Below are 16,384 nucleotides of genomic sequence, written 5' to 3'. Positions count from 1 at the left end.
AAAAACTGTCGCTGATTCAATTTTAACCGTCGCTAATTTAATTTTAGCTACGGTTTTGATATATATTCCGTCGCTTACGTGGAGCAGGCATAGACGCTGCTCCACGTGAGCAATTTCTGCGCTCCGTAAAAACAAATTGAGGTATTCTTGCAAACTTTTATTTTTAAAGTATTTTTGAAATTAATTTTAAAAATTATATTATTTTTAAGAAAAACCCATGTATTCCTTTAAAAGAATAATAATAACAAAGGTATTATCAGAATGAGTAATGGAGGCGCTGGGTATATTCAACTGTATTCAGTCTCCAATTCCGCCCGTTCGACACTCGTCTTCTTCTAGTTCAGATGCCTCCCATTGTTTAACAAGAAGAAAATCTTTAATTCTCACTTCTTCACTGCTCTCATCTTTCTTTCCCTTTCATCAGCGTTCAATATCCTCCGCCCTCGCACAAGTGGAAGAACTTCAGCTAGAAGAGGATCGAGTCGTTCAAATCTTTCAGGTCCACGATTTTATCAATGCTGTTGTAAAAGTATATGCATTTGATGATACGAGGATGACGATGACTGCGTCGAACCTCGTTTTCCGGTTATTTGTAATTACAACTTCCATTCTGGTTTGGTGATAGACACTGGAGGATGTGGTGCTATTGTTCATCATATTATATTGTTCCAAAATTCAACATGTGTATCGATTCGGATTTCTTCACTTACTCAATCTTATTTATAATGTAGGACACTTCTTCTTCTGTTGTTTCCATCAAGGACCTCCAGTTAACTAAAGTCCCGAAGAGTGCTTCAGATAAATTACTAGCTGAGAATGAGAATACAAAATTGGAAGGGACAGGTTCAGGTTTTATCTGGGATAAGTTTGGTCACATTGTAGGTTCCTGGTCTTTGTTTCGTGGACTACTTTTCTTCAAAATCTTCTCATGAAACTCATTGTTTTATGAACTGAACAAATAAATGCTTGCCAAAATCGATCATTCGGATTGATGTGTTGAGATTAATCATATATGAATTTATGAGTTGGTAATGTTGTTTTAGAATTTTATGAAGTCGCATATCAACATTCAATCAACCTTGTGTTCCGGACGCTCACTCATTCTACATCCTTGGATTGATCATTTATTGAGAGTAAAGTGAATATTCATTTCTAAGAGTTCATCTTGTGCATCATGATAAATTCTGTTTGTCAGAATCATGAGCATTTGCTGCCGGAGGAGTAATAATTTTATGTTACGAATCTTTTTGGTTTCCACAGGTGACAAATTATCATGTTGTTGCCAAATTGGCTGCAGACAAAAGTGGATTACAACTTTGTAAGGTTCTGTTATGTTTTTATTTCGTTAGACTTGCTTATTGTCTCGTATTTGGACTGTGCGGTATGGACCGACAGCTTGTTTACATCCGTTTTCAGGTATCTTTAGTTGATGCTAGTGGCAACAGCATTGCTAGAGAAGGCAAGATTGTTGGCTTTGATCCTGACTATGATTTAGCTGTTCTTAAGGTGTTAACAAGAAAATAGTAGTGAATAGAAATCTCCCCAAGGTTCAGCTATTGACAATATGTAACCGGCGGCATATACGTGCCTTATATCTAATTTTCGTTTCAGGTTGACGCAGTTGGAAATGAGTTAAAACCAGTGGCTCTAGGCCAATCTCGTGAACCGCGAGTGGGCCAGAGCTGCTAGGCAATTGGAAACCCTTATGGATTTGAGAACACTTTAACAACTGGGGTAATTTTTAAGAAATGTGAGCTCTGGTGCGCGCAAAGTGCGCTACCAGATCCCTGAAGGAGATTTTTTGTATCAAGGAACCAATATGGATTGCTGATGAATAATGAATCACTTGGTCTTTGACATACTGCAGGTTATTAGTGGATTGGGAAGAGAGATACCCTCACCGAATGGACGAGCCATTAGAGGAACCATTCAAACTGATGCTGCCATTAATGCTGGTATCTCTCAATTGGTGAAATATTTTGTTTACATGATGTACTGTGTTTCTGACCATTAGCATCGTTTGATCTGCTTACATATAAATTTCTAGGTCTGATGTTTGATGGATTCATATGGTCATGTAATTGGGGTTAATACTGCCACATTCACTCGCAAAGGTAAAGTGATCTTCTTCTCTGTTTGCCGTGCTTAATCTTGTCATATTGACAATCATGCCCAAAATGAAACCAGTACTTGAGTTTTGAACAGTTAAACATTGATTTTTTCTAAGGGCTTTAATCCTACACCAAAGTTCAATCCTTTCCTCTATTTTTTGAGCGCAGTACGTCATTTCCTTTTTCCGACTGTGAAACAGATGGCATGAATTATCATCTGTTTTTTGAGTGGACTGCATCTACAATGTTTTGATTATGAAACAGATGGCACGATCATACATTTTAGCTGATGTTTATCTAATTATTTTTGTAATTATCAGAATGCAAATTATATTCGTAAATTTAGCAACCTGAATTCAAACTCAAGCTGAATGAATTTGGTTGTGAACCTTAATGCAGGCAGTGGAATATCTTCTGGAGTGAACTTTGCAATTCCCATTGACACAGCAATCCGTATTGTGCCGTATCTCATTGTCTATGGGACTCCTTACACTGATAGATACTGAAGGCACCTGATACTCAAACCCTGTTTTCTGGCTTTTTCCATCTCTCAACTGGGAAAGCATTCGAGACGCCTTTTCTTGTTCAACAAATCAATGCTTTTATTTAATAATTGGTGTCTTTGTGCCTCTTTTATTGAAGTTTATGTTGTTTTGAACCAACCCACTACTTCTAAAGATACATTCTTTTAGCTTATGTTTCGTCGGTGGTTCTTAAAATTACCACTCCAATCTAACTCATCATCAAACTTTGTATGAACGAGTCATTACATCGAATTCGATAAAAGTTTATACAGCATCGCAAATAAATCTTAGACACGCATTTTCCAAGAAGTAGATTTGACAATGAGCTTATATTCTCCTACTACACATAGCAAATAATGTTATTATTGGTTCGTATGCAGTTGGCTTAGTAAAGAAACTTATACTTCTCCCTAAATTCACACCCCTCAGCTCCAGTTGTCTCAGCCACAACATATTGTCCGATGAACGAGAATTACTTTCTATAGCTTCATTGGTCATCATTTTCCCCAAGAAACTTATCGTCAACTAAAGTTCGTGGAAACAAAGCATCTGCTACAAGAAGAAGCACCCACTATGCCTTACTGCCACAATCATACTCAATATTCCCGATACACCAAAATGCAAGGCTTGGACCAATCGCTTTATCTTGTTTGCTTTGTGAAAAATAGAAACATGAGGCATAATGCCAATAAAGCTGCCCACCATTTGACTCGTGGTGCTATGTGGAATAATAGAATGGATCGTTAGTGGTTTTCCGTCTTGGTTTTCACGAATTGTATCAAATGTCTTAGTATTTATGTAGTATTGTACTCTAAAACATTTTTTTTTTTTTTTAGTTGTGTTATTTGTGTTGGATCTGTTGAAAAATATGGAGTTGTAATATTTGAATTTTGAAAATAAGAGTTGTAAATATTTAAAATTGGTGTGTGATAATGTATGTAATGTTGTATTTATTTTTGGATTATTTCAAAAGAAATTCTATAAATAGGTCTATCAATGTGTGAAGAAAATCACAATTGAGTAGAGAGAAAATTTTATAAAGTGTGTAGTTTGATAAATTTTGAGTTTGAGATTTTTACTTTTAACACGTTATCAACACGATACTCGAAGATTCGGTTCTCCATATTTTTCCAAGCTCCAAAACACAAGAACAAGATAATCATATTCAAAAGTAAGAATATTTATTTACTGTTTATTTATTTTTATTGTGTATATATTTAATGTATAATATCATGTTATTATATAAAAAGAGTCTATGACACCTCATTATAATAACGTGATGTGATTACATTGATTATATAATTTTATTGTGTTACTGTTTAATTATTGTATATATACACTTGAATAATATCATGTTATTTTATAAAAGAAGTCTATAACACCTCATTGTAATAACGTGATGTGATTATTTCACCATTGATATATTTTTATTGTGTTATATAATAATTATATATATTTTTGTATAATGTCACAGTATTATATAAAAATAGTCTCTGACACCTCATTATAATATTGTGATATGATATACATAATTATTTAAACATGATTAACATTATATGCATCATATTATTACCATAAAATTTACATATACATACATTTATTTTTTAAGATTTTGTAACGGTCATAAACGGCTAGTTTTTACCTTATAAATATGACTTCACAAATACATTCAATCACTCCAAACTTATTCTTCCTTTTTAAAATTTTCTTCATCAAAATTTTCGAAAAAGAAGAAGATGACTCTTTCATAAATCTCTGGAAAATTCAGATCTTAATGAAATCCAGGAATCTGACCAAGAAGAGCTTACTGTGGAGATTGTCCAGATGATGTACGAAGAACTTTATGATGACTGGCTCAAAAGGAATGAAACAAACACCATACTTTCGAAAGAAAACACTGATTTAAAGAGCAGCGTGTCTCGTCTTGAAGTCTTGCTGAGTAGGTAGGACCTTGAACTATGTAAAGTCAAGGATGATCTTGAAAAGACATCAAAGACACTTGCTAAATTAAACTCAAGGTCATCAAAACTTAACTCAATGCTAACTATGGGAAAGGACGGAAGAACTGGTCTTGGATATGTTGAAAGTGTGTATGAACATGGTGAGTTGTCCAACGTTGGTTCGAAGACTATAGTATTTGTGAAGGGTGTTGAAGACTACGTTGTCCCCTTAACAGTAAATCCACCTATGAAAAATGTGCAAATCTCAAAGTTGGCCTCTGAACAGAAGCCGAAAACATCTAGTTCAGCTTCTTCACCTTCAAAAGGTCACTCCTCAGCAAATACGCCTCAAGTCAAGAAGCCAGTGTCAACCTCAAAAACCAAGCAAAGAAAGCGTCATTTCATCTGTCACTATTGTTATAAGCTTGGGCACATCAAACCTTTCTGCTACAAACTAAGAAATGACTACTTGAATTGGCATTCAAGTCGGGTGTTGCACTAGGTGTTGTCCAACACTAAGCTCAACACCAGAGTCAAGAATTCTTCAACTAAGAAAATTTGGGTATCAAAAACTGTAAACCGATGCAATGTCATTTATATTTCTTTGAAAACTAACATTGCAAGTGCATGGTACTTTGATAGTGGGTGCTCACGCCACATGACAGAAACTAAAGAACACCTCACAGATTATGTTGAAGTAAAAAGTGTGCGTGTAGCCTATGGTGGTGGTGCCAAAGAAAGAATTGTAGGCAAAGGAACCCTGAATGTTGACGGGCTTCCTGAACTTCATAGTGTTCTACACGTTGAAGGACTTAACTCGAACTTAATAAGCATAAGTCAACTTTGTGATGATGATTTACATGTTAAGTTCAATAAAAATAGTTGTGAAATTTTTAATGATGTCAATGTTTGTGTAATGTCAGGTACTCGGTCTGCTGACAATTGCTATCTGTTGGGAGAAAGTGATGGTTGCCGAAGTGCCAAGGTGAGAGAGTTGGACCTATGGCATCAAAAATTGGGACATGTGAGCTTCAAGACCTTGAAGAATCCGTGTAAGTTTGATGCTACGAGAGGTATGCCCAATTTAAGTTGAGGTAACACCTACGTGTGTTGACCTTGTCAGAAAGGTAAACAAACTCGTGTTGTGCATCTGGTGTTGCAACACTTCGGGACAACACGATGCCTTGAGCTTTTGCACATGGATCTAATGGGTCCAATGGATGTTGAGAGCTTGGGTGGTAAGAAATACTCATTTGTTTGCGTCGATAATTTCTCTCGTTTCACCTGGGTAAGTTTTATTAGAGAAAAATCTGACATATTTGATGTTTTTAAAAATTGCATGCTAGGATAACTAATTTGCATGATGTAAGGATGGTTAAAATAAGGACTGATCATGGTAAAGAGTTTGAAAATTCATCTTTTACTTCTCTATGAGAAAAGAAAAAAAAGAAAGGAATCACTCATGAATTTTCTGCTCATAAAACTTCTCAACAAAATGGAATAGCCGAAAGGAAGAATCGAACCCTTCAAGAAATGGCTCGGGTCATTCTAAGTTCAAAGAGTGTGTTGAAACGGTTTTGGGCCGAAGCCTTGAACACAGCATGTCATATTTCTAACCGTGTATTCTTAAGGAGTGGTTCCACTATGACATCCTATGAAATCATCGTGGGGAGGAAACCAAACCTCAAATACTTTCATATCTTCAGTTGTGTTTGCGTCTTAAATGATCGAGATCATCTTGCAAAGTTCGACTCCAAAAGTGATAAGTGCCTAGTTCTCGGATATTTGATGAATAGTCGAGCTTATTGAGTGTTTAACTTGAGAACAAGGACATCCATTGAATCCATTAATGTTGTTTTTGATGATCTTGCAGATCTAACAGGAAAAACGAATTAGGATGACACCGAAGGACTGGTAGATATTAGTGAACCACTGACCAAAAACGGTGTTGAGTCTGGTGTTGAGACCAGCGAGACAACACCCAGCGCAACACCAACAGATAATGTGGAGATTGAGGACAATTATGATTGGACTAATTGTAAAGAAAATGATATTCCAAGCAAGATTCAGAAGAACCATCCATCTTCTCATATCATAGGTGAGGTGAATGATGAAGTTAAAACAAGAAAGAAAGACAAAGTGGACTATCGCAAAATGATTGGGCTGGTATGTATGAGTTCCACATTCTTACAGGTTAGTCACTCTTGCTTCATGTCTCAAATTGAACCCAAGAACATTTCTGATGCACTAAAAGATGAATTTTGGGTCAATGCAATGCATGATAAACTTGAACAATTTGTACGCAATGAAGTATGATATTTAGTGCTTCGACCTTTAAATATCAATGTTATTGGAACAAAATGGATATTTAAAAATAAAACAGATGAATCCGATAATATTATACGTAATAAAGCTCGGTTGGTATCTCAAGGGTATACACAAGTTGAGGGGTGGATTTTGATGAAACCTTCGCTCATGTAGCTCGAATTGAGTCTGTCCAACTGTTGCTTGCTGTTGCATGCCATATGCGTATTAAATTGTATCAAATGGATGTAAAAAGTGTCTTTTTGAATGGAATTCTGAATGAGGAAGCTTATGTTAGCCAACCTAAAGGATTTGAAGATCCTCACCACTTGGACCATGTCTACAAACTGAAGAAGGCTCTGTATGGACTGAAACATGCTCCACAAGCATGGTATGATAGGTTGGCCGAGTATTTGATAAACTTAGGCTTCAAACGAGGTGAGGTTGATAAAACTCTTTTCATTCAAAAGTTGAAACATGACATTTTGATATGTCAAGTGTATGTAGATGATATTATCTTCGGTGGTTCATCACACAAGCTTGTTAACAACTTTGTTGAACGCATGTCATCTCAATTCGAAATGAGTATGGTAGGAGAGTTAAATTTCTTTCTTGGATTGAAAGTTAAACAATTGCATGATGGTATATTTCTGTGTCAATCCAAGTATGGCAAAAATTTGCTTAAAAAATTCTCAACCGACAGCTCGAAACACATGAAAACTCCTATGGGGTCAAGTGAAAAACTGTCCTTGGATGGTGTTGCCGAGGGTGTTGACAACATCATGTATCGCAGCATCATCGGTAGCCTTTTATACTTGACTGCTACTCGCCCCGATATCATGTTCAGTGTGTGCTTATGTGCTAAGTACCAATGTGAGGCCCGGGGCCGAAGAGGGCGGGGGGTGATCGCCGGTGCCATGAGGTTGCACGGACAATGAGCGGTTCCTGGCAGGCTTCTAGGTGGAGGGAACATGAATGAACCGATCTTCACAGGAAGGAGAGGGATTCCGAGACTGTTCAATGTAATGTACTGTACAGTTGAAGAAGGCTTAAAAGATTTGATATGTACTACTCATACCACGAAGGTGCATCTTCTTTTCGGTAGCTCATCACATAAGAACTCCAAAGTTAAGCGTGCTTGACTTGGGGCAATTCTGGGATGGGTGACCTCCTTGGAAGTTTCCTAGGGTGCGTGTGAGTGAGGACATAAGCACGCTGGAAAGACTCGTCCTGGTATAGTGAGGACAGTCGTCGAATCTGTGGCGTTACAGTTGGTATCAGAGCCGACCTCTCCTAGTACGGTGTGGGTTCGGGGACGAACCAAGCGGAAGCTGGTGGGCATGTGAGGCCCGGGACCGAAGAGGGCGGGGGGTGATCGCCGGTGCCATGAGGTTGCACGGACAATGAGCGGTTCCTGGCAGGCTTCTAGGTGGAGGGAACATGAATGAACAGATCTTACACAGGAAGGAGAGGGATTCCGAGACTGTTCAATGTAATGGACTGTACAGTTGAAGAGGGCTTAAAAGATTTGATATGTACTACTCATACCATGAAGGTGCATCTTCTTTTCTGTAGCTCGTTACATAAGAACTCCAAAGTTAAGCGTGCTTGACTTGGGGCAATTCTGGGATGGGTAACCTCCTGTGAAGTTTTCTAGGGTGCGTGTGAGTGAGGACATAAGCACGCTGGAAATACTAGTCCTGGTACAGTGAGGACAGTCGTCGAATCTGGGACGTTACAACCAAGCTAATCCAAAAAGATCACACCTAAAAGCTGTGAAACGTATACTTAGATACATTGCAGGTACACTAGAATTAGGCTTGTGGTACACACAGGACACAAACACAAACTTGGTAGGATTTTCTGACGCAGACTGGGCCAGGGACCTAGATGATAGGAAAAGCACATCAGATGGATGTTTTTATCTAGGGAATAACCTTGTTTCATGGTCTAGCAAGAAACAAAATTGTGTATCTCTATCCAGTGCTGAATCTGAATATGTGGCAGCTGCTAGTTGCCGCTTCCAACTTGTCTGGATGAATCAAATGATTGAGGATTATGGCTTTCATAGTGATACAATGATTGTATATTGTGACAATTCCAGTGCTATAGACATTTCTAAGAATTCTGTTCAACACTCTCGAACAAAACACATAGACATAAGACATCACTTTTTTCGAGATTTGGTTGAACAATGTATAATTCGAATAAAATTTGTTAGGACTGAAAACCAGCTGGCTGATATTTTCACAAAACTTTTGGACTTTGAGAGATTTTCCAACATTCAGAAGTCTCTCAGCATGTGCGTACATTAATTATTCTATCAGTGTTGTCATTGGTGTTGCCAACACCGATGACAACACCTATTTTTTCATTTTTTTTGGATATTAGGCATTTTGCATGTGGGGCCCTTAACTCCTAATCGTGATTACAACACAATCTGATTAGGGTTAATTAATTATAGCAGAAAACAGGTTTAAAATTTCTTTACAATGGGCCCAAAATATGTTATTTGAATACTAAAAATAGTATTTCATCGCACATCATAAAATCTGACCACATATAATCAAAACAACTCATACAACAACAAATCATATACTCGGGACATGCCCCGGTATATAGATACATATATTTACTGGGAAACAAAGACAAAAACCTCAGCTCAACTGTGACTCCCTCCAGAAGTACCATCTCCGGTCTCCTGATATCCTTGAGTACCTATCATTGTCCACATACAAAGACAACAACAGCCCCATCTGGGGTGAGCAAAGCTCAGTCTGAAGAAACCACAATATATACCACATATATCTAAAATGATATATGATATGCAATGCATGTATGTCGTGGAGGTATCAGGTCACATGCACATCCACTGAGCACATGTCAGAATCAATCGAATCGCTATCAAATCAATGCTCGAGCTGGCAGACATGCCTCAATCAGGGATACTCGTATGATAGCGTCGACAAAGCGCCATCAAATCTCAAATCTCAATCAATCATCGGGGCCACAAATGACTATGCTTTAAGGGTCATGTAATACCAAACATATCATCGTGTTCACAAACCCCAGAATCAAATCAAATCATATCATGGTATCCAAGGATCATAGCTCAACGTGCATGTCATGTATGCCACATAAACTCAACAACTAAGGCATATAGACATGTATTGAACCCCGGTGGAGGATTCACATTTTTATTATTCGCATATGAAAAATTTTCATGATTTCCCAATCCTGGATGATAAGTATTAGGGGGAGGGTTACCTCGATATCCCCCAAAATTTCTGTTGTTGATATACTGGGCTTCTTCTGGAAGGGATGGTTCTTCAGCAACAATCAATGGACCCTCAGTCTCTGCTTTATTTACTTTGTTCATAGCTGCTATATGTGTATTCGATGGTGATACTTGCTCAGTGAATGATGTGATAGGATCCACAGCATAGACTCCAACCGTCCTCTTTATTCCTGACATCTCGGATGGCCACTGGTAGCTGTTTATAGTCATCTGCTCAAGCAAGTCATAAGCTTGCTCAGGATATTTTGCAAAGATCGTGCCACCAGCTGCTGCATCTATGGTTCCTCTGGTTTGCCCATTCAGACCGTTGTAGAATAATTCGATTTGCACCCAGTTTTCAAACCATGGTTCGGGCACTTCCTAAACAGCTCCTTGTATCTTTCCCATGCCTCATACAATTGCTCAAAATTAGTCTGCCTGAACGTGCTAATCTCAATCTTCAACTGTGCAGACTTTGCAGGGGGAAAGTATTTTTCCAGAAATTTTGTCGCCAGCTCCTGCCATGTCGTGATACTTCCCAAGGGAAGCGATTGGAGCCATCCTCTTGCTTGATCCCTGAGAAAAAAAGAAAACAAACGCAGTCTAATAATATCATCAGGAACATTATTAATTTTTAACGTATCCGTTATCTCCAAGAAGGTCCTCAAATGAACATGAGGATCAGAAGTGGCAGTTCCAGCAAACTGGTTTTGCTGAACCATATTGATCAGAGCATGCTTCAACTCTAAATTATTGGCGTTGATGGTCCCTCTCGCAATACCAGAATAATGATTGTTGATCACTGGTCGGAAGTGATCTCTGATAGGTATAGCCTCTGGCGGGTTTTGTCTGTCATTCTCTCTGTGTTCAGCCATTGAATTGATCACGTCTCTTCTTTCTTTTCTTAATCTTCTCGCAGTTCTTTCGATCTCCGGATCAAAAATAAGCAAGTCAGGGTTTTGCGATCTTAGCATGCACTGACAAGCAGAAAAGAATGAAAAACTCAATCAATATAAAATAAAAAAAATAAAAAGTTTTAAATTAAAATCTAGACTAATTGGTAACAATACTGATAAAAATTCAAATTTTGACACTCCTCGGCAACAGCGCCAAAAACTTGTTGCGTGTTTTCTTGATTGCTCGCAAGCGCACGATGTCAAGTTATAGTAGAATGTAAGAAGAGTATCGTTCCCATGATGATTGTAACCCAAACTTATATCAATGCTTATAATTAAAATAGTCTCGACTTTATCTAGAAAAATCAATAAAAAGGTTGGTTTGCTTGGAATTAATGAATGGCAAAATTAATAACTAATCACCGAAATGAGGAAAATATCAAGGAGAAGAAATATCTAGAGAAATGATTTCACTAAGTTTCTACGATAATTATTTTCAGTTCAATTTATATTCACGAATTCAAATCATTTAATAGCCAAGAACACTTACTTGTTTTATTCCCCCTTTCCCAAGTGACGAATAAATTGTATCAATCAAACTTCGATCCAATTATTCCTAATAAAATCTAAGTTTAATTGATAAATGCCAACAATGCTCTTACCTAAGCCTCGCTAAAGTTATACGCCTTCCGAACGCAATAAACATTCAACGATGTTTCTAATGATCTATAATCCTAATCCCTCTCCCGAGTTATAGAATTAATCAGAAAACACACAATTTATGGCCAGTAAATTGCAGTAGAATAAACACAAGGAAACACAATTAAATGAGAAGAAATTCAATCATATAAAAACCGAGTCAAATTATCATATCCACAAAGCTACATCATCCTCTAGAATAGAAAATTAGTTCATGATGAAATCTAAATAAAAACAACGCATGTTCAAAGTTTTAGACATCGAAATATGACAAAATATAAAAACGAAAGAACAGATAACAAATCCGAAGTGTCGTCTCTGTCCCCAGATTCGTCGTTCTTCGTCTTTGTAATCGATCTTCGCGCTCTGGATCTTCGTCTCGTGTTAGCCCTTGCTCTCCTCTCTGTATTTTCTCCAAAAACGGCGGCCCCCAAATCTGAACCCTTGCTTTCTTTTTATTTCCCCCGCCGGGCCGTGAGTCGAAGCCCAATTAATCTTTGTTTCGCCGCCATTAGCGCCCCGGCGCTGAATAAGTGGCGCTTAGGCGCCCGTCAATTTTGAATGTTAGCGCCGCGGCTCTTGTTCCTTAGCGTCTAAGCGCTTGTCTCTCGGCCTTGAGGCGCCGCGGCGCTGTGTGGGCAGCGCCTAGGCGCTTATTCTTCGGCAATGTTGCACCGCGACGCTTCTTGGGTAGCTCCTAGGCGCTCGTCTTTCGCACAAATGAGCGTTGTGGCTCTTGTTTTGGCGCTGCGGCTCTCTCCAAAACATATCTGATTGCTCTAAACCATCCCAAAGTTGTATATCCCTTGCACTACACAAAAAAAACAAAAACCAAGCATAAATCTGTTCGAAACCAGCATAGATCAAATGGATTAACATATAAATTAAGTGCAATTCTTGCACATATCAATAATATAGATAAATGTCGTAAGTTACTCGATCGCAACATACCTCAATTCTTCGTTTCCAGTAGATGTAGCTTGAAGATATCAGTATAATAATCTATCTACATCAATAACATATTCATTTCAATCAATAACATAATTCAAAATCAATAATATAATTTTCAAATATCTTTTGAAACTTCAAAAATTAATATCAAAGTCAAATCATAACTTAATTCAATTCCGACTTCAAAACTTAGTTTCTTGTCGGTTATTCTACCGCATATATTTATCAGAATTAATATTAACTGATAAATAATTTTTTAATCTCAATCCAACTATTAAAATTCCCTAATTATAATAAATTAAGAATAATTCAAAATAACATCACTATAATCACCTATTATTCGTTAAAATCATACATTATTCAACAATCTTCAATTTCTGTATGATTAACAATTTATCGGATTTATTCCAAAAATCGACGAATTTCAAACATCACCAAAAATATAAAATTTATACCTCAAATCGAAGACCTCGTGTCAACGATTCCAGAACTGAAGTCGATTCGTCGATTGGATAAACCGATAAATCGCAAGATCGAAATGAAAATGCGAAAACCTTCTTTTCTCTCTCTTCTCTCTTCTCTCTTCTCTCTTCTCACAATTTCTTCTCTAACTTTCAGATGAATAGCGTAAGTTTCATATTTATTTTTTTTATTTTTTTTAAATATTATATTATATTATATTATTATATTATATTAATAATAATATAATATAATATAATATTTAACAGTTGAACATCGGTATATCTCTTTGGACTAGTCAAACGATCACATTTTCCAACACTCAAAACATAAAAGTTCTATATTTTTGAGTTTTCTACGTTATATCCAAATTTCAAATCATTTGGACTTCATATGACCAAGGTATGTCACTAATTATCATTCTGTCCTTAAAATTAATTCATTATTTTTCAACTTATTTACAAAAATGCCATCAAAATAAATTGAATATATTTCAACTTATTTACAAAAGTACCATCAAAACTATTTTATTCTCGGGGTCTCACATTTCTCCCTAACTTAAAAGATTTCGTCCTCGAAATCTCAAAAATCTCGATATACATAACATTGACAAACATATAATATTTCACCAGTTATAGTACATATCAAAACTACAATCAGTATATGGATCACTATACATTTAATACAATGGAACATGTGGAATAGAATCAAACAAGTGCGGATATAATTCTCGCATCTTGCTTTCCAATAGCCACGTTGACTCCTCCACACTATGTCATGTCCATTGTACTCGAACTAGCGGAATCGATTTGTTACGCAATACTTTCTCCTTCCGATCAATAATGCAAACATGTTGTTCAACATAGGAAAGAGAAGGATCAAGTTCAACCTCATCAGGTTGAAGTACATGTGATGGATCCGGTTCATACTTTCTCAACATAGAAACATGAAACACATCGTGAATGCCAGATAAAGCTGGTGGCAATGCTAACCAATAAGCAACATCCCCAACTCGATCAAGGATCTCGTATGGACCAACATATCGAGGTGATAACTTCCCTCGCATGCAAAATCGAACGGTGCCTCGGAAGGGAGATATTTTCAGAAACACTTTATCACTTTTCTGGAATTCTAAGGGTCGTCTTCGTTTATTCGCATAACTCGTTTGACGATCCTGAGCAGCTTTCATCCGCTGTCGAATCAACTGAACCTTATCATTCATTTCATGTATCATTTCAGGTCCAGTCAATTTTCTTTCACAAATTTCATCCCAGAATAACGGTGATCTACATCGTCTCCCGTATAAGGCTTCAAACGGTGCCATACCAATGCTCGTTTTGAAGCTATTATTATAAGAAAATATAACCAATGGTAAGGCATCTTGCTATCCCATTCTGAAATCCATCACAATTGCACGTAACATATCTTCTAACATTTGAATTGTACGCTCAGTCTGGTCATCAGTTTGAGGATGATAAGCAGTACTCATAGCCAACCGCGTACCCATCGCTTCTTGGAAACTACCCCAGAATTTAGAAGCAAACCTGGGATCACGATATGATACAATTGAGACTAGCACACCGTGCAGTCTCACAATATTCTCGATGTATAAACGGGCCATTCTCTTATAAGGATAAGTCCGCTCATACGGAATGAAATGTGCAGATTTTGAAAGCCGATCAATAATAACCCAATAGCATCACAGCCCTTAGGCGAACGAGGAAAATGAGTCACAACATCCATAGCAATATGTTCCCAATTCCATTTCGGGAGTTCAAGACTATGGAGTAATCCTCCAGGTTTCATTCTCTCGGCTTTCACTTGCTGGCAGACAAGACATTTTGCAATAAACTCAGCAATGTCCTTCTTCATACGTCTCCACCAGAATTGAGGTCTCAACGTCAAATACATCTTTCGACCTCCGGGGTGAATATTGTATTTGCTACAATGTGCTTCTCGAAGAAGGAGAGATTTCAAATCAGAATTATCATGAACTAGCAGCCGACCATTACGTCGTAAAGAACCATCAGAAGAAATCTGAAATCCAGACTGATTTCCTACAGATACAAGTTCTTTCGACTTTTGGATCTGAGCATTGTTTCGTTGGGCCTTTCGTATTTTAGATATCAAGTTCGGCTCAATTTGCAATGCTGAGACAGTGACAGAATTCCAATTCGAGTGAAAAGTCCAACCAAAAGTACATATATCCTCGTGTACTTTGGTGACATTAACAGAAACTAAAATAGAATCATAAAATTTACGACTCAAGGCATCCGCAGTAACATTCACCGATCTCGGGTGATATTGAATCTCACAATCAAAATCTTTCAGGAGATTCATCCACTTTCGTTGCCTCATATTCAAATCAGATTGAGAAAAGAGATATTTCAGACTCTGATGATCTGAATAGATAACAAACTTTTCTCCGTACAATTAATGGCGCCAAATCTTCAACGCGAATACAATGGTGGCCAATTCAAGATCATGAACAGGATAACGAGTTTCATGAGATTTCAATTGACGAGACGCATAAGCAACCACTTTGCCATGTTGCATCAGAACACAGCCCAAACCTTTACCAGACGCATCTGTACACACTACAAATCCTCTGGTACCTGAGAGAATAGTTAGCACAGGTGCTGTGATCAATCTCATCTTCAATTCAAGAAAACTAGCTTCACATTAATCTGACCAAATGAATCGTTGATTCTTCTGTGTCAGTTGAGTAAAAGGTTTAGCTATTTTTGAAAATCCTTCAATAAAACGACGTTAATAACAAGCTAAACCCATGAAACTATGAATCTCAGGAACATTCGTAGGTCTCGGCCAATTCAATACGGCTTCAACCTTAGCAGGATCAACAGCTATGCTATGCCTCGAAATGAAGTGGCCTAAAAATACTACTCGATCCATCTAGAATTCGCATTTGGACAATTTAGCATATAAATGGTCATTGCGAAGAGTTTGAAGTTGTAATGCCCGAGATTTTAGGTGGATAAAATGAAATTATGAAGTGTTGCTTGAATAATATACCGCACCCACGCCCCAATTTCTACCGCACCCGCGGTGTAAGGGCAAAAAGTAGAGTTTTGACTAAAAGAGAGACCGCACCCGCGGTCCAAGACATACCGCACCCGCGGTTGTAACTCATGAAATGTGGAGAATTACAGTAGGGTCTCCGCACCCGCGGTCAGAAGTGAGCGCACCCGCGGTCGTCGAGTCC

At 37.6% G+C, this 16,384-nt stretch overlaps 1 pseudogene; it reads left to right on the top strand.

Moving 5' to 3' along the window:
- The first annotated feature begins 230 nt into the window (after window positions 1-230).
- LOC140970286 (protease Do-like 5, chloroplastic) lies at window positions 231-2,813 on the top strand (annotated as a pseudogene).
- Window positions 2,814-16,384: the final 13,571 nt, after the last annotated feature.

This window comes from Primulina huaijiensis, unplaced genomic scaffold (genome assembly GCF_012295235.1).
Source record: "Primulina huaijiensis isolate GDHJ02 unplaced genomic scaffold, ASM1229523v2 scaffold5383, whole genome shotgun sequence".
NCBI classification, from domain to species: Eukaryota; Viridiplantae; Streptophyta; class Magnoliopsida; order Lamiales; family Gesneriaceae; genus Primulina; species Primulina huaijiensis.
This window is presented reverse-complemented; position numbering and strand designations above follow the sequence as displayed.